Raw genomic sequence first — 24967 nt, 5'->3', positions numbered from 1 at the left:
AAGTTAATTGTGCTTCATCATTGTAGTAGTAGGTTCTGTCTACCATTTTCCGTACATTTTTTAAAGAATGAATCTAAGCTGTCAATGGAAATAAACTGTCAAATATTTTGAAATAAACAATATAAATTACTTAGTAAATATGTTTAAGAAACTCACACAGCGGTAGAACTGGAAGCGTGTCAACAATGACCCAAATGGTCATATCATTTTCGTCGATGTCAGGATCACCAAGATCGAAGGTGAGAAGCATACCCACATGAATATCATACGCCTTGCAAAGGGCTTCCCAATTCAGGCAACCAAAATTGGATGAGTTCACATAATTGTATAGATTTACAGCAAAATCATAACCATGATGGGTCCTTAGTTGAATTATTTTTGTCTCCATTCTTTCATGATCTTAAAAACCCATCTTCTCCAAGACATAGCGTCTTGCATGGCATGGGATAAGCTAGTCGAATTGTAAAAGACGGAAATTACACATTGAAGAAGCAGAGAAGTCGTGCAAAAAATAACAAAAAACACTTGTCGTCGTTGCGTACCATTTCAACATCGAAGGTCTCTTGGAGCTTGATGCTGAAGCGCCAACCTTCTACCTAGTGAGGCCTGTCGCACAGACCGCGCTCATCTTCGCAGTAGTCGCACATAGCGAATTCCCTTTCGTCGTCAGACATTTCCTAATAGGTAATTAATAATCCATCATCGAATACAAATATAGTAGTTTGTAGCAAAGATCATCATATAACAACTAAAACACCTAAAATTTGTAGTTTGTAGTAGTTTGTAGCAAAGATCATCATATAATCCATCATGAATACATATATAGTAGTTTGTAGCACAAACCGCGCTCATCTTTTGCATTCGATAAGCAAATAACTAATAGGTAATTAATAATCCATCATCGAATACATATATAGTAGTTTGTAGCAAAGATCATCATATAATATCACTAATACATCTCGAATAATAGCTCCTCTAGGTTCAGTGGGCCGCGGTGGACACCCAATGAGAAGGAACCATCACCGGATCATAGCTTCGGTGAGATCCCCAAAGAATCTGCCAGGTATTGGAGAACCGGCCGTTCGCCAACGCAACCAAGTAGCGCTGGACATGCGCGTTCTCCTCCGTGACATGGTGCTGTACCGCTTGCGCGGGGGACTCAAGCCTCTCCACCAATGCAGGCCCACGTGACCGCCACCAAAGAAGCTCCGGGTCGACGACGGGCTGGCTCCTCACTAAGCTACGCTCACCAGAAGGTAGCACAACCCAGTACCAGCCCGACGGAGCCCAGTCCCGGACATGGCCCCTCGACTCAACCAGGAGTCCTCCGCCGAGTCGACGACGAGGATGCGGGATAGGCATCGTCGACGTCGAGAACAAAATGCTTAATTATGAAAACAAAATTAATAAACACTTAGCAAAATTTGGCATGACCTTTGCTAAAAACAGGACATATCGAGCGCCTGAAATTTGCCAGAACGTAAACGAATTGACATTTCTGGCAAAACATAGGCCACTCGGAAAAATATGACATGTCCAAAATGTGACATGTTCAAAATATGCATGACATGTCCACTGCAAATTTGCATATTAACAGGAAAAATTGCTTTAACTAAAAAAACTAACAACAATTGCTTTAACTAAAAAATACCTAGAATTCTGTTAACTACACCTAAAACAACTAAAACACCTAAAACTCTTTTAACTACACTTAAAACACCTAAATTCTATTAACTACACCTAATTAAAAACCTAGCTAAATTTCTGTCCTAACTTTAAAACCTAGCTAAATTTAAAAACCTAGGGTTCATACGAATTAACTAGGGTTCATACCTAATCTGTCCAAGCAAGGGTTCGATCATGCATAACCTAAATTATTCTAATAACCTACATTTTTTCAACTACAGAATTCAAAATAACTACTCTAATAACTATAACTATAGAGGGAGGGAGGAGGAGGAAGGAGGGAGAAGTACCTCTCGGTGGAAGAGGGCCGGCGCGGGGGCCAGGGCGGCGGGTGGAGGAGGGAGGCGATGCGGGGGAGCTAGGCGGCTGACGGGGAGGAGGGCTGGCGCAGGCGAGGGCGGCCGACACAGGGAGGAGGGTGGGCGCGGGGGACGGCAGTGCGAGGGTCGACGGCGGCGCGTGGGGGATTGAGAGGGCCGGAGGAGTGTGGGAGTGTGAGTGAGAGTGAGAGTGAGATGAGGGCGGCCGGGCCGGGGGGCGCGCGGGGGGGGGGGGGGGTAGTGGGCTTAATAGCAGCGCGGGAAATGGGCCAGCGCTACTGCTAGGCCCACTAGCTGTAGCGCAGGTTGGACGACAGGCGCTGCTGCTATTTTTGACCGGGGGTGTGGTGTATTACACTTAGCAGTAGCGTGGGGCTGTGTAACAAGCGCTGCTGCTAACTGATACCAATAGCGCTCTTTATAGCCAGCACTACTACTAACTAGTAGTAGCATGGGGTTATAAACAAGCACTACTGGTAAACTTCTGTCTATAAGCGTTTTCCTAGTAGTGGTATTACACGAAGGACTGTTTTCCGGTCACATATGCAACGCATCCGCATTGGGATAGCCGCGTACACACTAGGGGCTACTTTGTAGACCCATCGTCAAACTCTATGGTAAGTGAGAGCAATAAAACCGCATAGTCTGATTGCCCGGTTCACTGCGCTGACACCTCCTTCATGGACCAAGATGTTGGGATAAGTGTAGTCATGCGCAATTCTGAACACCCCAGTAGTATCTACATGGGGGTTGAAGCCAACGACTGGGAACTCTCAAATATAAAAACGGCCGCACGGGAGGATAAAACCCTTCATAAAGGCATAAATATATTACACAATCCTTAGTTCATAATACAAACTCCCGAATACTTCGGACTCGTTCACTCGAACACTACATCCTTCGAGCATTGGCCTTCTACAAGGCAGGCACCTTTTAGTACGTCGTCAAAATAGCGCTCCGGTGTGCGATGGTCCTTGCTTTCGGGCGGGCCCTTGATACGTCCATTTTGCATCATGCTTTTATATCGATATTTATCGCATTATGGACTGTTATTTCACTTTATGTCACAGTACTTATGGCTATTCTCTCTTATTTTACATGGTTTACATAAGGAGGGAGAATGCCGGCAGCTGGAATTCTGGTCTGGAAAAGGAGCAAATATTAGAGACCTATTCCGCGCAACTCCAAAAGTCCTGAAACTCCACGGAACATCTTAAAAGAAATAAAAAAAAATCCACGCCAAAGATGAAGGCCAGGGGGCCCACACCCTACTCACGAGGGTGGGGGGCGCGCCCCCCTACCTCGTGGGCCCCCTGGTGGCTCTTCGACACCCATCTTCTCCTCTATGAGGTCTTTCAATGAGAAAAAAGAGGAAGGAACTTTCCGGGACGAGACTCCGCCGCCACGAGGCGGAACCTTGGCGGATCCAATCTAGAGCTCCGGCAGAGCTGTTCTGCCGGGGATACTTCCCTCCCGGAGGGGGAAATCATCACCATCGTCATCACCAACACTCCTCTCATCGGGAGAGGGAAATCTCCATCAACATCTTCACCAGCACCATCTCATCTCCAAACCCTAGTTCATCTCTTGTATCCAATTCTTGTCTCAAAGTCCGGGATTGGTGCTAGTAGGTTGCTAGTAGTGTTAATTACTCCTTGTAGTTGATGCTAGTTGGTTTAATTGGTGGAAGATTATATGTTCAAATCCTATACGAATATTATTACCCCTCTGATTATGAACATGAATATGCTTTGTGAGTAATTACGTTCGTTCCTGAGGACAAGGGAGAAGTCTTTCTATGAGTAGTCATGTGAATTTGGTATTCGTTTGATATTTTGATAAGATGTATGTTGTCTAGCCTCTAGTGGTGTTATGTGAACGTCGACTACATAACACTTCACCATTATTTGGGCCTAGAAGAAGTCATTGGGAAGTAATAAGTAGATGATGGGTTGCTAGAGTGACAGAAGCTTAAACCCTAGTTTATGCGTTGCTTCGTAAGGGGCTGATTTGGATCCATATGTTTCATGCTATGGTTAGGTTTACCTTAATAATTTTGTTGTAGTTGTGGATGCTTGCAATAGAGGTTAATCATAAGTGGGATGCTTGTTCAAGTAAGAACAGCACCCAAGCACTGGTCCACCCACATATCAAATTATCAAAGTATCGAACGCGAATCATATGAACGTGATGAAAACTAGCTTGACGATATTCCCATGTGTCCTCGGGAGCGCTTTTCCTATTATAAGAGTTTGTTCCGGCTTGTCCTTTGCTACAAAAGGATTGGGCCACCTTGCTGCACTTTATTTACTTTTGTTACTTGTTGCTTGTCACAATTTATCTTATCACAAAACTATCTGTTACCACTTATTTCAGTACTTGCAGAGAATACCTTGCTGAAAACCGCTTATCATTTCGTTCTGCTCCTCGTTGGGTTCGACACTCTTACTTATCGAAAGGACTACAGTAGATCCCCCATACTTGTGGGTCATCAAGACTCTTTTCTGGCGCCATTGCCGGGGAGTGTAGCGTCGTTGGTAGGTGGAATTTGGAAAGGAAAAATTTATATAGTGTGCTGAAATTTACTGTCACTTGTTACTATGGAAAGTAATTCTGTGAGGGGCTTGTTCGGGGTATCTTCACCCCGTCCAGTAGAGCAAAGAGTTGCTCCTCAACCTACTGAACCTATTGAAAATGAAATTCCTTATGAGTATCCTTCGGGTATGATAGAAAAACTGCTAGATAACCCTTTTACAGGAGATGGAACAAAGCATCCTGATGAGCACTTAATATATGTGGATGAAGTTTGTGGATTATTTAAGCTTGCAGGTATACCCGATGATGTTGCTAAGAAGAAGGTCTTCCCTTTATCTTTGAAGGGAGACGCATTGGTATGGTATAGGCTATGTGATGATATGAGATCATGGGACTATAAAAGATTGAAGTTGGAATTTCATCAAAAGTATTACCCTATGCATCTTGTTCATCGTGATCGCAATTATATATATTATTTCTGGCCTCGCGAAGGAGAAAGCATCACTCAAGCTTGGGGACGCTTAAATCAATGTTATATTCATGCCCCAATCATGAGCTCTCAAGAGAAATAATTATGCAAAGTTTTTATGGTCGGCTTTCTGAAAACAATCGCACCATGCTCGATACTTCTTGTGCTGGCTCTTTTATGATGAAGACTATTGAATTCAGATGGAATTTATTGGATAGAATTAAACGCAACTCTGAAGATTGGGACCTCGACGAAGGTAAGGAGTCAGGTATGACACCTAAGTTTGATTGTGTTAAATCTTTTATGGACACCGATATTTTCCGTAAGTTTAGCACTAAATATGGACTTGACTCTTGGATAGTAGCTTCTTTCTGTGAATCTTTTGCTACTTATGTTGATCTCCCTAAGGAGAAGTGGTTTAAATATCATCCTCCCATAGAAGTAAAAGTAGCTGCACCTATTAAAGTTGAAGAAAAGACTGTCACTTATAATGATCCTATTGTTCCTACTTATATTGAGAAACCACCTTTCCCTGTTAGAATAAAGGATCATGCTAAAGCTTCAATTGTTGTTCGTAAAAGCAATATTAGAACTTATACACCTCCTGAGCAAGTTAAAGTAGAACCTCATATTTCTATTGTTAAAGATCTCTTGTCTGATAATATTGATGGGCATGCTATTCAGTTCGAAGGTGAAACTGCTAGAATTTGTAAACCTTGTGCTAAAGATAAACATAGACCTGTGGTAGGCGTGCCTGTTATTTTTGTTAAAATAGGAGATCATTGTTATGATGGCTTATGTGATATGGGTGCTAGTGCTAGTGTTATACCTCATGACTTATACAAAGAAATTAAGAATGAAATTGCACCTGTTGAGTTAGAAGATATTGATGTTACTATTAAACTTGCCAATAGAGATACTATTGCACCAATTGGAATTGTTAGAGATATTGAAGTCTTGTGTGGGAAAACTAAATATCCTGCTGATTTTCTTGTTCTTACTTCCCCACAAGATAGCTTTTGTCCCATTATATTTAGTAGACCCTTCTTAAATACTGTCAATGCTACCATAGCTTGCACAAAGAATGTTGTTACTATAGGCTTGGATGATATGGTTCATGAGTTTAATTTCTCTAAATTTAGTAAACAACATCATGAGGAAGAATTATCTAGTAAGTATGAAATTATTGGTCTTGCTTCTATTGCCGTACCTCCTAGTGATCCTTTAGAACACTATTTGCTAGACCATGAAAATGATATGTTCATGAATTAAAGAAGGGAAATAGATGAAGTATTCTTTAAACAAGAACCTATTCTGCATCACAATTTGCCTGTTGAAATTTTAGGGGATCCTCCTCCACCTAAGGGTGATCCCGTGTTTGAGCTTAAACCTTTGCCTGATAATCTTAAATATGCTTATCTTGATGAAAAGAAGATATATCCTGTTATTATTAGTGCTAACCTTTCAGAGCATGAAGAAGAAAGATTATTGAAAAATCTGAAGAAGCATCGTGCTGCTATTGGATATACTCTTGATGATCTTAAGGGCATTAGTCCCACTCTATGTCAACATAAAATAAATTTGGAAGAAGATGCCAAACCAGTTCGTGATCCTCAACGCCGTCTGAATCCTAAAATGAAAGAAGTGGTAAGAAAAGAAATACTAAAGCTTCTGGAGGCAGGTATAATCTATCCCGTTGCTGATAGTGAGTGGGTAAGTCCTGTCCATTGTGTCCCTAAGAAGGGGGTTATTACTGTTGTTCCTAATGATAAAGTTGAATTAATTCCACAGAGAATTATCACAGGTTATAGGATGGTAATTGATTTCCGCAAATGAAATAAAGCTACTAAGAAAGATCATTACCCCTTACCTTTTATTGATCAAATGCTAGAAAGATTATGCAAACATACACACTATTGCTTTCTAGATGGTTATTCTGGTTTCTCTCAAATACCTGTGCCGGCTAGAGATCAATCTAAGACTACTTTTACATGCCCTTTTGATACTTTTGCTTATAGACGTATGCCTTTTGGTTTATGTAATGCACCTGCTACCTTTCAAAGATGCATGATGGCTATATTGTCTGACTTTTGTGAAAAGATTTTTGAGGTTTTCATGGACGACTTTTCCATCTATGGTTCCTCTTTTGATGATTGCTTGAGCAATCTTGATCGAGTTTGCAGAGATGTGAAGAAACTAATCTTGTCTTGAATTGGAAAAAGTGCCACTTTATGGTTAATGAAGGTATTTTCTTGGGGCACAAAGTTTCTGAAAGAGGTATTGAAGTTGATAAAGCCAAGGTTGGTGCTATTGAAAAGATGCCATGTCCCAAGGACATTAAAGGTATAAGAAGTTTCCTTGGTCACACTAGATTTTATAGGAGGTTCATTAAGGACTTCTCAAAAATTTCTCGGCCTCTGAATAATTTATTGCAAAAAGATATACCTTTTGTCTTTGATGATGATTGTGTAGAAGCATTTGAAATACTTAAGAAAGCATTAGTCAGTGCACCTATTGTTCAACCACCTGATTGGAACCTACCCTTTGAAATTATGTGTGATGCTAGTGATTATGCTGTAGGTGCTGTTCTAGGGCAAAGAGTTGATAAGAAATTAAATGTTATTCATTATGCTAGTAAGACTCTAGAGAATGCTCAAAGAAATTATGCTACTACTAAAAAAGAGCTTTTAACAGTTGTATTTTCTTGTGATAAGTTCAGATATTATATTGTTGATTCTAAAGTAACTATTCAAATAGATCATGCTACTATTAAATATCTTATGGAAAAGAAAGATGCTAAGCCTAGACTTATTAGATGGGTTCTCTTGCTACAAGAATTTGATTTGCATATTGTTGATAGAAAGGGAGTTGAGAACCCCGTTGCAGACAACTTGTCTAGGTTAGAAAATATTCTTGATGACCCAGTACCTATTAATGATAGCTTTCCTGATGAACAATTAAATGTTATAAGTACTTCTCGTAGTACTCCATGGTCTGCTGATTATGCTAATTATATTGTTGCTAAATTTATACCACCTAGCTTCACATACCAACAAAAGAAAAAGTTTTTCTATGATTTAAGACATTACTTTTGGGATGACCCACATCTTTATAAAGAATGAGTAGATGGTGTTATTAGACGTTGTGTACCTGAGCATGAATAGGAACAGATCCTACGCAAGTGTCACTCCGAGTCTTATGGAGGACACCACGCTGGATATAGAACTGCACATAAGGTATTGCAATCTGGTTTTTATTGGCCTACTCTCTTCAAGGATGCCCGTAAGTTTGTCTTGTCTTGTGATGAATGTCAAAGAATTGATAATATTAGTAGACGTCAAGAAATGCCTATGAAATATTCACTTGTTATTGAACCGTTTGATGTTTGGGGCTTTGATTATATGGAACCTTTTCCTGCCTCTAATGGATACACACATATTCTAGTTGTTGTTGATTACGTTACTAAGTGGGTAGAAACTATTCCAACTAGTAGTGTTGATCATAGCACTTCTATTAAAATGCTTAAGGAAGTTATTTTTCCGAGGTTTGGAGTCCCTAGATATTTAATGACTGATGGTGGTTCACACTTTATTCATGGTGCTTTCCGTAAAATGCGGGCTAAATATGATGTTAATCATAGAATTGCATCTCCTTATCACCCACAGTCTAGTGGTCAAGTAGAGTTGAGCAATAGAGAGCTTAAATTAATTTTGCAAAAGACTGTTAATAGGTCTAGAAAGAATTGGTCCAAGAAACTTGATGATGCATTATGGGCTTATAGAACTGCATACATAAATCCTATGGGTATGTCTCCATATAAAATGGTTTATGGAATAGCATGTCACTTACCTCTCGAACTAGGACATAAGGCATATTGGGCTATTAAAGAGCTTAACTATGATTTTAAACTTGCCGGTGAAAAGAGGTTATTTGATATTAGCTCACTTGATGAATGGAGAACCCAAGCTTATGTAAATGCCAAGTTGTTTAAAGAAAAAATTAAAAGATGGCATGACAAAAGGATACAAAAGCGTGAGTTTACTGTAGGTGATTATGTATTGCTATACAACTCTCGTTTAAGATTTTTTGCAGGAAAACTTCTCTCTAAATGGGAAGGCCCCTATGTTATCGAAGAGGTCTTTCGTTCCGGTGCCATAAAATCAACAACTTCGAAGGCACAAATCCGAAGGTGGTAAACGGTCAAAGAATCAAACATTATATCTCAGGTAATCCCATAAATGTTGAAACCAATATTATTGAAACCGTAACCTCGGAGGAATACATAAGAGACACTTTCCGGAACGTTTCAGACTTCGAAAAGGAATATGTATGTGGTACGGTAAGTAAACCAACTCCAAAACAATTTTTAAGGCAATATTTCTCCGTTTTGGAATATTTAGAAAAATAGAAAAATAAGTAGAAGTCCGGGAAGGACACGAGGGCCCCACGAGGGTGGTGGGCGCGCCCTACCCCCTGGGCGCGCGCCCTACCTCGTGAGCACCTCCTGTGCCTTCCGGACTCCGTTTTCTTGCACGTTACGTATTTTGGTCGGTAAAAATTCATTATATAATCTCCCGAAGGTTTTGACTCCCGTATCACGCAAATTTCCTCTGTTTTTGTTTTCGAGCTGTTGCTGCTGCAGATTAGAGCAAGATGTCTTCTCAAGAGTCAATCGGGGAGAGCCGGGTATCTAATCCGGCACCGGAACCAAGGGCAAACAGCGACGCTGACCAGTTTGGGCCAGCAACGGAGGAAGAGATGGAGGTTGACTTAATGAGAGTAGATGCCATGGAGGATTAAGAAGTCACCTCTCGCCTCCGAGCTGGGTTCACGATGGGAGGAAGAGATGGAGGTTGAATTAATGAGAGTAGATGCCATGGAGGATTAAGAAGTCACCTCTCGCCTCCGAGCTGGGTTCACAATGGGGGAACTATAGAGCTCAGCTATTCCAAACTCGGTTATCCCTTCTAATGTTAGATTCTTACCTATGAAAATATGAAGAGGAGTGTCACTTGTTCTCCTGCAGCTATGCAACACCCTTTGGTGCAAGGAGCTTTAGCTGTCACAGGGAAGCTTCGTAAGGAAATAATGGACCTCAAACATCAAGTCAATAAGCTCGAGGAGGAGAACCGCATCCTGAGGGGAATCATCGCCAAGAATATTACATCGACAACAAAGAAGGAGACATAATCACATGGGTATGGGCACTCCCCTTGGCAACTGCCAAGCTTGGGGGAGATGCCCCGGTATCGTATCACAATCACAACTCCTATCTTTACCGTTTTTCTTAGTTCGATCCTATTAGTAGTATCTCGATCTAGTAGAATAAAGTTTATGGCATGATCTAGTTTTGAATTTTGCTTTTTGATCTCTCTATGTAATCGAGTCCGTGAGCTATATATAATAAAGATTAGTGTTGAGTCAAAGGCTTGATTATTTTGCCATGATCTTGGGTGAATAAAAGAAAAGAGAAAAAGAATAAAAAGAAACAAAAAGTTCATATTGATCTTGTTGAGAGTAATGACTTCACATAGAAAGAGTATGATGATTAAAAGTTGTTTGGAGTTGGGAGACATAGCTTTGGTCATTGTTGCAATTAATAGGAAGTAATAAGGAAAGAGAGGTTTTCACATATAGATATATTATCATTGACATCTTTTATGATTGGGAGCACTCATTAAAATATGACATGCTAAAGAGTTGATGTTGGACAAGGAAGACAACGTAATGAGTTATGTATTTCTTATATCTGAGATAAAGTATGTTTTCATGGATCCTATAACTTGTTGAGCTTGCCTTTCCCCCTCATGCTAGCCAAATTCTCAGCACTAAGTAGAAATACTACTTGTTCTTCCAAAATCCCTAAACCAGTTTTGCCATGAGAGTCCACCATATCTACATATGGATTGAGTAAGATCCTTCAAGTAAGTTGTCATCGGTGCAAATCAATAAAAAATGCTCTAAATATGTATGATTGATTGGTGTGGGAGAAATAAGCTTTATACGATCTTGTGATGTGGAAGTAATAAAAGCGACGGACTGCATAATAAAGGTTCATATCACAAGGGGCAATATAAAGTGACGTTCTTTTGCATTCAGATTTTATATATCCAACCATAAAAGTGCATGGCAACCTCTGCTTCCCTCTGCGAAGGGCCTATCCTTTATTATTATTATCCTCTACCTTATGCAAGAGTCAGGGTGATCTTCACCTTTTCTTTTTCATTTTATCCTTTGGCAAGCTCAGCATGTTGGAAAGAACATGATATATATACCTAATTGGATGTAGGGGAGCATGAACCATTATTGTTGACATTACCCTTGAGGTAAAAGGTTGTGGGGCAAAACTATAAGCCCCTATCTTTCTCTATGTCCGATTAAAACTCTGTAACCACAAGTATCGCGTGAGTGTTAGCAATTATGGAGGACTAAATGATGGTTGAGTATGTGGACTTGCTTTTTAGCTCTGACATAGACTCTTTCCGATGTTATGATAAATTGCAATTGCTTCAATGACTGAGATTATAGTTTGTTGGAGCCCAATAAGCTTTATGATTTATACTTTTGCATTGTGAATAGATCATCACTTGAACATAAGTAATCATATGACAAAATCTATATATGTTGCTGTTATGAGAATAATCATGATGCCTTCATGTCCGTATTTTATTTTTATCGATGCCTCTACCTCTAAACCTGAGGACATATTTATTGTTATCGGCTTTTCGCTTGAGGACAAGCGAGGTCTAAGCTTGGGGGAGTTGATACGTCCATTTTGCATCATGCTTTTATATCGATATTTATCGCATTATGGACTGTTATTTCACTTTATGTCACAGTACTTATGGCTTTTCTCTCTTATTTTACAAGGTTTACATAAGGAGGGAGAATGCCGACAGCTGGAATTCTGGTCTGGAAAAGGAGCAAATATCAGAGACCTATTCTGCGCAACTCTAAAAGTCCTGAAACTCCACGGAACTTCTTAAAAGAAATAAAGAAAAATCCACGCCAAAGATGAAGGTCAGGGGCCCACACCCTGCTCACGAGGGTGGGGGGCGCCCCCCTAGGGCGCGCCCCCTACCTCGTGGGCCCCCTGGTGGCTCTTCGACACCCATCTTCTCCTCTATGAGGTCTTTCAATGAGAAAAAAGAGGAAGGAACTTTCCGGGACGAGACTCCGCCGCCACGAGGCGGAACCTTGGCGGATCCAATCTAGAGCTCCGGCAGAGCTGTTCTGCCGGGGATACTTCCCTCCCGGAGGGGGAAATCATCACCATCGTCATCACCAACGCTCCTCTCATCGGGAGAGGGAAATCTCCATCAACATCTTCACCAGCACCATCTCATCTCCAAACCCTAGTTCATCTCTTGTATCCAATTCTTGTCTCAAAGTCCGGGATTGGTGCTAGTAGGTTGCTAGTAGTGTTAATTACTCCTTGTAGTTGATGCTAGTTGGTTTAATTGGTGGAAGATTATATGTTCAAATCCTATACGAATATTATTACCCCTCTGATTATGAACATGAATATGCTTTGTGAGTAATTACGTTCGTTCCTGAGGACAAGGGAGAAGTCTTTCTATGAGTAGTCATGTGAATTTGGTATTCGTTTGATATTTTGATAAGATGTATGTTGTCTAGCCTCTAGTGGTGTTATGTGAACGTCGACTACATAACACTTCACCATTATTTGGGCCTAGAGGAAGTCATTGGGAAGTAATAAGTAGATGATGGGTTGCTAGAGTGACAGAAGCTTAAACCCTAGTTTATGCGTTGCTTCGTAAGGGGCTGATTTGGATCCATATGTTTCATGCTATGGTTAGGTTTACCTTAATAATTTTGTTGTAGTTGTGGATGCTTGCAATAGAGGTTAATCATAAGTGGGATGCTTGTTCAAGTAACAACAGGACCCAAGCACTGGTCCACCCACATATCAAATTATCAAAGTATCGAACGCGAATCATATGAACGTGATGAAAACTAGCTTGACGATATTCCCATGTGTCCTCGGGAGCGCTTTTCCTATTATAAGAGTTTGTTCCGGCTTGTCCTTTGCTACAAAAGGATTGGGCCACCTTGCTGCACTTTATTTACTTTTGTTACTTGTTGCTCGTTACAATTTATCTTATCACAAAACTATCTGTTACCACTTATTTTAGTACTTGCAGAGAATACCTTGCTGAAAACCGCTTATCATTTCCTTCTGCTCCTCGTTGGGTTCGACACACTGACTTATTGAAAGGACTACGATAGATCCCCTATACTTATGGGTCATCAGCCCTCAACTGCCAACTTTTCAGCTTTCATCTTAGCGTAATGCATCTTCACACGGGCTAAGGCCATTCACACTCCTTGTCGGTGTCAAAACCGGCGGATCTCGGGTAGGGGGTCCCGAACTGTGAATCTAAGGCGGATGGTAGCAGGAGGCATGGGACACGATGTTTTACCCAGGTTCGGGCCCTCTTGATGGAGGTAAAACCCTACGTCCTGCTTGATTGTTCTTGATAATATGAGTAGTACAAGAGTTGATCTACCACGAGATCAGAGAGGCTAAACCCTAGAAGCTAGCCTATGGTATGATTGTCTATTGTCCTACGGACTAAACCCTTCGGTTTATATAGACACCGGAGGGGGCTAGGGTTACACAGAGTCGGTTACAAGGAAGGAGATCTACATATCCGTATTGCCAAGCTTGCCTTCCACGCCAAGGAGAGTCCCATCCGGACACGGGACGAAGTGTTCAATCTTGTATCTTCATAGTCCAACAGTCCGGCCAAAGGATATAATACGGCTATCTGGATACCCCCTAATCCAGGACTCCCTCAGTAGCTCCTGAACCAGGCTTCAATGACGATGAGTCCGGCGCGCAGATTGTCTTCGGTATTGCAAGGCGGGTTCCTCCCCCGAATACTTCATAGAAGATTTTGAACACGAGGATCGTGTCCCGCTCTGCAAAACAAGTTCCCCATACCACCGTAGAGGGAATAATATTTCCACAAATCTAATCTGCTGACGTACCTCGTAGCGTGACATCACACCATAGCCAGGTCTTTATTCGAATCATTTTTCATAACCTATCTCAGCGTGTTTCGCGAGGCGGTTTCCTTGGCACGTCTTGTCGAAGCAGAGATCGTGTCCCCTTATTATGGGATTCCCATCAATACGGGCGTGGGTAACCCAACCGCGCCATCAATTACGGTGCTTGGGGGATAAGCGGGTTTTACCAGGCTCGTGGGGGCACATAGTTTCGTCCGCCCTTATAAAGGGATAAGGTTTCACCTTTTTCTACCCATGCCTTCTTCCTCCTTGCTCATCCATTCTCGCGCACTCGAGCTCCAGCGCCCAAGTCCACATCCTTCTCCTCAACTCTCTCCAAACATGTCCGGAGCGGGAGGCAAGTGGATGGTCTCCTCCGTCATGGAGGGACACATCAAAAACTACGTGGGGCCGGATACTTAGCCGCAGATATCGCGCACTGGCTGCCAGCCGCGGGGCAGATCGTCCCTACCCCGGAACCTTACGAAAGGGTGGTTTTCCTCCCCCACTTCGTCCGCGGACTAGGGTTTCCCCTCCATCCATTTGTCTGCGGCCTTATGTTCTATTATGGGCTGGACTTTCATGATCTAGCCCCAAATTTCATCCTCAACATCTCGGCGTTCATAGTCATGTGCGAGGTTTTCCTCCGCATCCGGCCCCACTTCGGCCTGTGGCTGAAGATCTTCAATATCAAGCTGAAGGTAGTAGGCGGTCAACAAGCGGAATGCGGCGGAGCCATGGTGGCCCAACATTACATGGCTTGAGGGATACTTCGTGGAGACCATAAAGGGGTGGCAATCGGGGTGGTTCTACATCACCGAGCCATGCGGCACCAACTGGGTGGCGGCCCCCGAGTTTCGATCCGGAATCCCCACGCGGCTCACTTCCTGGAAGGAGAAGGGCCTATCCTGGGGCTCATCGGTGGAGCTGGACGGACTCCAGAAGTGCATCCGGAACATGATAAGCAAGAAACTTAAGCTTCTCAACATAGTCCAGGTCATGCTCTTCCACCAGATCCTCCCGTGTCAATAACGGGCTTTCAACTTATGGGAGTTCGACCCGGCCCAGCACCAGACTCTACGCGAGCTCTTCGACACGACACATAAGGACGTCTGGAAGGTGCTGTTCAAGGGCGCCGAGGTCCCCCCTTCTCTTATCGAGGACCGCGGGCTAAGCGCGAAGCGCCCTGCGAATCCGGTAATTTCTGTACATCTGGTAGGGTATTTATTTCCCATAGCTTAACCATGTGCGGGGTCTGAGCTCCCATGCCTTTGACAGGACTGGGTGGAGACATCAGAGCAGATTAACTGTCCGACCCCTCTGCCCGAAGACCCTGCAGACGCTCTCCTGACGGAGATGCGGACTCCGGCTCCTTATGAGGTGCCGGAGAAGACCAAGAAGAAGGCCACAGGAACCCGAAAGAGCTCCCGACGCCAGGTGGTATCGGACACATCGTCCGATAACTCCGAGACGCACTCCTCCCATGAAAACGAGGAGGAGGAAGATGAAGATTCTTCCCCTCCAACCGGGGGAGACAAGAAAAGGAAGGCCGCCCCAACCGGGGAGGCCGAAGGGTCCAAGAAGGGAAGGACTCTCCTTCCGGACTGTTCCACCACCGCCGCCGACGGTGAAGACGAGTGGCTACTCAGGGCCAAGCCCCTGGCGAAGTCGTAAGTATTCGGATACCAGAGTAACTCATAGCATACTTTTGTTGCACTACTTCTCCTAACGTCGAATATGATTATGCAGTCCGCCCCAAGCCCGTATAGACGTATCCTCATCGGACGGTTCCTTGGACTCGTCGGATATGGATAGTGATACACTTCCAACCGCCTCCTCTCCTCGCCCTACGGACGATGTTGAGGTACTGTCTCAAGGGGCACCGAGCCGGGGGGAGACAGTCCCGGAGGCGCCTCAAGGCGACCTTCCGGACTCCAGGCGCGAAGGGAGCAAGACTCCCAAGGGCGCCAAGTTCGGCCCCCAGCTGAACACTGCGCCGGAACCTCCAGTGGTTCCGGACTCCGGCAGGCGGCCCCCTTCCAAGAGGGGCAAGCCACCCGTGCCGGTGACCTCTGTCCATCCAGAGGCACCGGACAACCTGCTGGGAGCGCTTCGCGGCGCTTCCATCGACGAAGAGCACCGCACTATTATGAGTGCGGTGATCAAGAAGGTTCAGTCCGCCAAGAGCGGACTGACTGAAGCCTGTGCCAGCCTTCTAACAGGCTTTGAGGTAAGTATTTAAAATATAGGAAAATATTACCGCATAGACAGTAGCCCCTGATGCTCTGTTTGGTGTTCACAAAGAAAAGCCGAATAGAGGATCAAATAATATCTGCAGGAGTCTAATATAAGTATGTCTGTATGCTTATGCAGGCTCCGTTGCTGACCTCTGCCGCACTGACTGCGGAGGTCGCTGCACTGAGGCAGAACCACGAGCGGTCTGAGAAAGAGCTCGGTCTTGCCAAGAGGCAGCTCGAGGAGAACAAAGGTAAGTAATGCCTTGTCCATATATATACTCCTGCAGATATACTCCTGCATATATATATATATATATATATATATATATATATATATATATATATATATATATATATATATATATATATATATGCCCGTGCGTTGCAACGGGGAAAATTGATGTTTTGCACAAGCATAATGTCCCACAACATCGGATTCATTATGAAGAACATGTTGCAACGCAACATCGTCCTTCTACAAAATGAACATAAAAAATATGTCGTAATTTAGTCGTGTTCATATTTTCTTTGCGGGGCGTAATGTCCCACTGATTTCATTTAAATACAATCCTTTTTTAATGGCATTTAAGCATGATCCTTTCATTAATTACCATGAAGTCCTTACCCGTTTTAGTCGGGAATCAAATCCTTCCTTTTCTAATTTAATTGCCCCAACACATTGAGGCCTATAGATCATTTCTTTTAATTATCCTACCTTTTTACCTCAAATCCTTCATGTAGAATTTATTAAGACCGCAATCTTTCTAATAGTTATTCCACCGATTTACTCATAATCCTTTCTTTAATTAGCCACATTCATTTAAATATTATATTTAAGCCTACAATCCTTCCTTTATTAGCTCATTCGCTTAATTAGCTCTCCCTAAACATGATCCTTGGACCTCACCCTTTGCCATCTACAGGAACGAAGGGCGATTTGTGTGAACCCCGGTCTCTCCACCTCGCCGTTGCCGAATCGGCGGTTCCCTCTCGCTCCGCCGGACGCTCCGGTGGCGAGAGGACAGGGGAGGCCCGATTTGCAGCGTGCACATAGTGTAGGAGTGCCTAGGGAGCCAGCCGGTGGCGTCGTGGAGGCGGCGGTGCGACTGGATCGGCTTTTTGCAGGTGTTGGTCTCCCCTTTGACGGCGAAGTTCCGGTGGAGCTCCGTGGTGGACTAGCTCCTTTCTTCGTGCTCGCTGCTTGGTGGAGAGGCCGTGCACAGTTCCCCCATGCCAGAGATCGAGGGATGGCGATTCCGACGGTTGAGGATCTGGAGAAGGAAGGTGATGTCGAGCAGTGCGACGCCAACGGCGACCATGGGTGTAGGTCCTCAGGGATCGTTGATCGGAGACTTCCCGTTTCGCCCGGGGCTGCTTCGATCCAAGGCGTCAACGAGCAATAGCGAATAGCGCGTCACCGGCTCGTCCACGGCGTCGGCGTAGTCGGGTTGCAGAGGGGCTTGGTTGTAATTTCCTTTTCTGTGTGGACCTTTCAGTAATTTGGCTGTTTTAATATCAACTCATTTTTCTCGCAAATAAATAAATAAACATGATGACTGCCACTCGTATATTTAGAGTGAGTTGGGATTAGTAAATATGAAAGGTGCATAAGTCTTTGGTTGTTACATCTAAGAGATAGACAGGAGGTCTTGTGTTCAATTCCATAAAAGGCCCATCAACATACAAGTAACTGGCCCAGATCGTTTAACGTGTGTAAACCAAACGTAAAGGACTAAACCAAACCAAGAATACCTATTCCCTTTAATAGTAGGTATATATATATATATAAAGATGCGGTTGCAAAATGATAGGATCATCATGGATGTGCCAGGGGCCACGACCGAAGTGGCGACCCTGAAGCAAGCGCTGTCCGAGGCCGAAAACAAAGCGTCCAAGGAGTGAACCGAGTGGGAAAAACAAGAGGCACGGGTGGTCGAGGTGCAGCAAGAGCTCCAGGCTCTCGTGAAGAAGCACGAGGCTTTGGAGCTTGACTCGAAGACGCGAGAGTCCGAGCTTGCAGCGGCCCTCGAGAGCACAAAGCATGCCAAGGCTGAAGCCCAAAAGTCCCTCCAGGAAATTGAGGCGATGAGGAAGATAGCGGCGGGTAAGGCCTTTAATATGCAAAGCAAGCATGTGAAAGTAAATTACTTGTTACTTACCCGAGTCCGGAGCTCTCTAGGAGCATTCGCAGATTTGCCCCGCGGTGTGTCAGATGCCGCGAAGTATTACCAGACCGAGGAGGGAAGCTCGACGGAGAAGTTGTTCTGGTCTCAGTATACTGGGACCGAACACCCGATGCCTGTGAGCGACCAGCTGAAGCAACTGGTCGGGCTGCACAAGGCGGCCGAACAGGCCATGAGGGGCCTTACAGTCCTGATGTGGCCTACAGACTCCCTTCCCAACAGCTACTTCGGCCTGGTGAGGCGGCTTGTGGATGCATGCCCACGGCTGGAAGTCATAAAGCGGTCCGTCTGCATCGAAGGTGCATGCCGGGCTTTTGCACGTGCGAAGGTGCACTGGGCCAAGATGGATGCCGAGAAGCTGGTGAAGGAGGGGCCGCTGCAGGGCAAGGAGCATCGCCACCCCGAAATGTGTTATGAGGGTGTCCTGAAGGGTGCATGTCTTGTGGCGGACGAGTGTGCGAAGGATGTAATTTTTGAATGAACTTGCTCGTGTGATCCTGTATTATGAAAACTTGTTCATATGCGCTATGCAACGCTTGTTTGAATTTAAAATATTACCTTCTATGCGGCTGTTTATTAAATCTGAGAGATGGCTAGTCGTCGGCTTCTGCCCCCATGCCACGAGTGCTGGGGTGTTCGGGGTAAATCTGAGCACTCTTGTTCAAATTGTTGGGTCCTTTGAGGGAGGTACTCAGCACAATGAACAAGGCAATCGAACTATAATGCTTTATCACTCTCACTTAGCCATAGAAGTCTACAATTTTAAATTTTGGCGAAGCCCCTAGTATTCGGAAGGCCGAAGTCGGGGCGCTATACACGCCTTAAGCCGGACAAAGCCGACTCCTTGCTCTAAGCGGCACAAGTCTTTAGGGACTCGAGACCTCTCGAACAGCGAACAGCTCTCGCCTTATCATGACAGTCAGTTTTAGCTTTCTCTACTAAGGTGCTTGCCCAGATGAACCGGGGCATAATCGCAGTAGTTCTCCCAGTGCTACCTTAGCCGATATAGCAGAACATAAGGTACCAAAACATGGGAGCCGGGCAAACCCAACTATTGACCCAAGACATGATTCGGAGCTGATGCATATAATGATATAAGTTCGGGGTGCCGCACTGTCGAAAGTGTTCGGACTTCTCACGCTGTATTATGGGGTACGCTTAAGCCCCTGGCGTATTGGCCGTACCAGAGTGTACGGGTGCTGAATGTCATTGTCGGTGTCAAAACCGGCGGATCTCGGGTAGGGGGTCCCGAACTATGCGTCTAGGCCGGATGGTAACAGGAGGCCAGGGACACAAAGTTTTACCCAGGTTCGGGCCCTCTTGATGGAGGTAAAACCCTACGTCCTGCTTGATTAATATTGATGATATGGGTAGTACAAGAGTAGATCTACCACGAGATCGGAGAGGCTAAACCCTAGAAGCTAGCCTATGGTATGATTGTTGTTCTGTATGTTGTCCTACGGACTAAAACCCTCCAGTTTATATAGACATCGGAGAGGGTTAGGGTTACACAAAGTCGGTTACAATGGTAGGAGATCTACATATCCGTATCGCTAAGCTTGCCTTCCACGCCAAGGAAAGTCCCTTCCGGACACGGGACGAAGTCTTCAATCTTGTATCTTCATAGTCTAGGAGTCCGGCTGAAGGTATAGTCCGGCTGTCCGGACACCCCCTAATCCAGGACTCCCTCAGTAGCCCCCGAACCAGGCTTCAATGACGATGAGTCCGGCGCGCAGATTGTCTTCCGCATTGCAAGGCGGGTTCTCCTCCAAATTCCATGTACCTGTTGAATAAAGTCCGGCTTCTTGTAAATGTTGCGCTCCTTGGCTTCTACGCCCAATAATGGCCGTCTCCCACGTGTCAAACGAATATGAAAAGTCTGAGTGTTTTTACATCCACACCCCTAGCCGCGTAAATGAGCTGCCCATTTAAGGGGACGAGGATTTAGATCCAAACCACACCTTCTCCCCCTCGCGAGTGTTCATCAGAGCGCATCCGACAAAGGTCCATACCACCATGGCCAGCCGTCGCAACTGCTCCTTTCGCCCTTCCAGCCCTCAGCCTGGATATTGGGAGAGATGGTCCATCCCACATAGCGAGCTAGTGACGCTCCAGACCAAGGGATTTCTCCCCCCGGCCTATTTGGTCCCGGTTCGAGCCGGTCTTGCCATCTATAATGGCGGAGAGCAAGCAGAGAGTGCCCCTAATCCCTCCAAAGGAGAGCGGGTATGCCTCGTCCCTTATTTAATAAGAGGGATCGGATTTCCAATCCATCCGTTTCTCCGGGGGCTCCTGGAGTTCTATGGCCTCCAGCTACACAATCTTACGCCTGCCTCCGTATTGCATATCGCGGGCTTCGTAGCCCTCTGCGAGCTATTTTTGGGTGTTGAGGCTCATTTCGGGCTGTGGAAAGAGCTATTCTTCCTTGTGCCCTGTTCGAGGATTGGCCTTCGGAATGGTTTTACATAGAGGATGTCCCGCTGCCGGATCCTGTCAGGATCGGCCTCCCTGAGTTCGACAGTGCTCCACTAAAGAAGCACCTAAGTTGGCGTCCACGGAGCCCTCAGAGGGAAAGTGACAAGGACGTCCTTTACCTGATGGGCCGGATAAGATTGTTAGCTCATTCCGGACTGACCATGATCGGGGTCATGGCCACATGCATCATGCGAGTGTAGCCACTAGAGTATAGAGGCCACCCCATGTGGGATTTCAACGGGGAGGACGACGCCACCCGCTACGGCCGTAAGGGACCGGATTCGGCTGCGGCCCTAACAAAGACCTTGTCCGCTTTGTACAAGGGAGAAGAGGAGGAATTTCTCCGCGTCAACCCACAGGGTGGATTTTCTATGTACAATCCCCCAAGCTGGGTAATGGTCACATTTACTTGCCCATCCGTTTTATATTCCCATTGTTAAATATTCAGTCTAACGACTTCAACTTAGGAACTGCGCCAGGCTGTTAAAGAAATAAACAGCCCTCCTCCACAACCCTAGGACCCAGGACGGTCCCTCGACCCGGCCTCTCAAGAGGATCCAGACTTATCTGTGGAGCTGATTGATGGAGTGTTCCATCAATTGAGCAAGGACAACGCCTTGGTGGCCATTACGGCCGATTACCCAGGGCTAATCCCGGCCTCACAGGTAGCTGAGATCGAAGTCCCAGTACCCCGAATAGGGGTCCGCCCTCTCGTGTTTTCAGTTTCCTGATTACAACCAAGCTTTGTAGGGGAGGTTTTTGAGACGGGAGGCCGAACCTGCGGCGACAAGCCAACGAGCGGCCGCAGGGCCCCGTGGGCAGAAAAGAGGTGCAGCCGGACCGAGGCATCAGCGCAAAGGTATGGCGCGCCCCCTTATCCCAGGTGTTATACCTTCAAGGCATATTGACACTCGTGCTCTCTTCAGGACAAAGAGACCTCGCCGGACTATATCCGGAGAGGCTGCCAATCGCGCCTCCACCAGCCAGGCTCCAAAGCCTGGTCCGGAGGTGGAGGTGAACACAAGGCGCGCACCGGACGCTCCTCCGACGGAGGATGTGGACAGATTGTCTGCCACAAACTCTGAGGTGGAGAGTGCCATGAACCACAGGCGTTGCCGGACAATTCTTCGCAACGCTTGTTTCTCCCGAGAGGCATTAGATGCCTTCAATTCGGGAGATGCGTACCTCCGTGCCGCTCAAAATGGTCTAGCCAGAGCCACAGAGCAATATGTAAAAGACATACGGGTAAGAAAATTTTGGTAATTATATATATATATATATACCAGTAGCCCCCGAGACTTGAAACCGTTAGAATAACTGATTTAAGGATCATTTGTTATGCAGGTTCTTACAGAAAAGAATTTCCTATTGTCCCATGAGCTGGAAGAGTGCAAAGCCCAACTTGAGGCCGCACTAGCCGCGGCAGGGGAGCCCAAGGAGACCCCCTCTGGTAATATACACTTCGAAATATAAGTATTTTGCGAAGCACGACATGGGTGCGAATCTGACAAATGAAATTGCAGATGGCACCGGATTGAGTCCGGAAAGGCAACAACTCCTACGCCAGCTGAAGGCTGGTGAGAAGGTGCTGACAAAGGTGAGGCGGGAGAAGAACGATCTCCAAGATGCCAACACCAAGCTGGGCGTCGACCTGAAAGATGTTCGTGCCCAGCTGTCAGACTCCGTTAAGGCTGTGTTCGGTTACGCCCAACCCCACGAGGTTTTGGGTCCAATCCACGCGGGTCTGCAGGGATTACCCCCGCCGGGGAATAAACCCGGCCCACCCAGTTTTCTTTCGTTCGGTTAAGCCCCGTGTGGTATTTCCCTGGCCCAAACCTCCCCAAACCCACGTGGAAAAAATAATCGACCAGCACCCCGTGGAAGGAATCCCTGAGCGAGGCGACAGAAGCGGAGGCGGCGGGGACTAGTGGACAGCGGCGGCGCAACTTGCCCGGAGGAGGAGGGCGCCCTCCTGCTTCGACGAGCCACCACGAAGCCCGCTGGAACCCTTCCTCCGATTGTCCCATCTCCCCCGCCACCCCCTTGCCGCGGCCGGAACCCTAGCTCTGGAGTGGTTGCTGTAGGCGAGGAGATCTCTGGTTGGTTCTCGCTCTCGCTCCTCCTCCCCCTCCCATTGTCTTTCTCTCTAGCAGCACTGATTCGCCCCCTCCATGAAAACCTAGCCGGATCTTGATCTGTCTTCCAGAATGTGGTCGTCAAGGTCGAGACTTTCTTGGGGTTTCCTAGGAACTACTATCAATTGTTATTTAGATAGGTAGAAATGAGAAAGGAAGGTCAGCCAGATTACCTATTTTGATATGTCGTTGTTAGTAAATTGTATTGGAGTCAGTAGTACAATTTGGTGTCAGTAATTTGTTTGTATATGTCTGTTGTGATTTGTGGGTAGTACTCCAGCTTCAGTGTTAATTTTGTGGTTAGACAGACAGATGACAGGTCGAGAGAGATGGAGAGGATTGTCACTAGGGTCACCATCTCGATTTGCATGATTGGACTTGTACGCAAAGCCAATGCACTTTCCTAGACTATCATCAGTTTATTTTATTTTTCTCGACAGAATTAGTATAATCGTTAGTCTATTTCTTGGTATAAAGAAGGACTAACTAATCCGAAGGAACAAAAATGCATGTTGTTTTTGCTGCTTGCTGCTGATAGTACAGTATGATGTTCGTCCCAAAATATAGTATATGAACCTAATCTCTGTTAGCAGCAGAGCACATACTTCTAAATTGTTTTGATGTCTGAACATAAGATACTTTTGGTATGATCATTGGTACATTATATAAATTGTTCTCTTCATGGTGTGATCATCATCTATTCTTGATTCTTCTTCTTGATTATCTAAATACACATAGTGCAGTCTGTACATAACGAAAATATAGCTAAATCTGCATTTTGTCTTCATTTTCTAGAGGCTAGCTTCGTCGCCTCACAGCTGCGGCAAGACCCTGAATTGGGCAGCATCGTGAAGGACAAGGTAGATTAATCCTCTTGTTTTAATCTTCTCCTTATTCATATTACTGTAGATTATTATTTCTTGGTCAATAGATCTGTGCTACAAACTGTTCTTTTTTGGTAAGCTGAGAGCTATGTTAATATCTGACATTACTAGACATTGTAGTTGTTGAATAATTTGAGCTCATTCATATACTCATGTCATTGTTTTATGTTTGTTTACTCTTTTAGTTTGAAATCTTATATTTGATTGTCACTTTAACTTGTAGGACAAACTGCTGAAGGGACATATAACTTCACCTCTATCGAGTCATCACATTGCTCAACCCAACCACATCTCAAGAATCTTGGAGGAGCTGGCGAGAATCAAGGAGAAACATCAGTTGATGGTGAGAATCTTGGAGGAGAAAGGGTGCAGATTGATGAAGATGTTGAGGAGGTGTACGTGCAAGAAAACATTGCTGTGGAGCCCCAGCAAACTCAACCAAATTTGGCTACAGCACCCTCAAGAAATGGAGAAGAGAAAGAACCAAAGAGATGGAGGGGAGCGAATGGTGATGTGGCTGCAATGATGGAGAAGTACTTGGAAATAAGGGCGAAGCAGGTGGAGGATGAGAGGAATAAGCCAAGGGTTGTGGATGAGTACTCTATCAAAAACTGCATTCGATCTGCTGAAAACAATGGACATCACACCTGAGGAAGAAGTCAAGGCTTTCCGAGTCTTCAAGATCCCCGAGAACCGAGAGATTTTCATGAGTGCCAGACCAGAGACTACTCTTATGTGGCTGAGAGCTGAAAAGGAATAAGTCAGGTACTCAAATTCTGCTTCTATTTAGTATGCCCGTTGCTAGCATGTAGTTTTGATGTACAACCTTGGTTTTCATGGTACCCCTACTGGGACTCGCATGTTCATCTAGCTCACATGAACCTGCCTTGTTCATCTAGTAACCTGAAGCTGATGGTTCAACTAGCTCACATCAAAAGGTCCATTTCTTATTCTGGTTGTTGATGATAATAAAACGAAGTTCTATAACTACTGCAACTTGTTAACTATTC

The 24967-nt window shown here is 45.1% G+C and overlaps 1 pseudogene; it reads left to right on the top strand.

Annotated features, from left to right (window-relative positions):
• Nucleotides 1-14672: 14672 nt before the first annotated feature.
• LOC147981764 (uncharacterized) lies at nt 14673-24717 on the top strand (annotated as a pseudogene).
• Nucleotides 24718-24967: the final 250 nt, after the last annotated feature.

Source organism: Triticum urartu, chromosome 3A (genome assembly GCF_056163025.1).
Source record: "Triticum urartu cultivar PI428250 chromosome 3A, HENAU_Tu73, whole genome shotgun sequence".
NCBI classification, from domain to species: Eukaryota; Viridiplantae; Streptophyta; class Magnoliopsida; order Poales; family Poaceae; genus Triticum; species Triticum urartu.
Note: the sequence above shows the minus strand (reverse complement) of the source record. Positions and strands in the feature narration are given on the sequence as shown.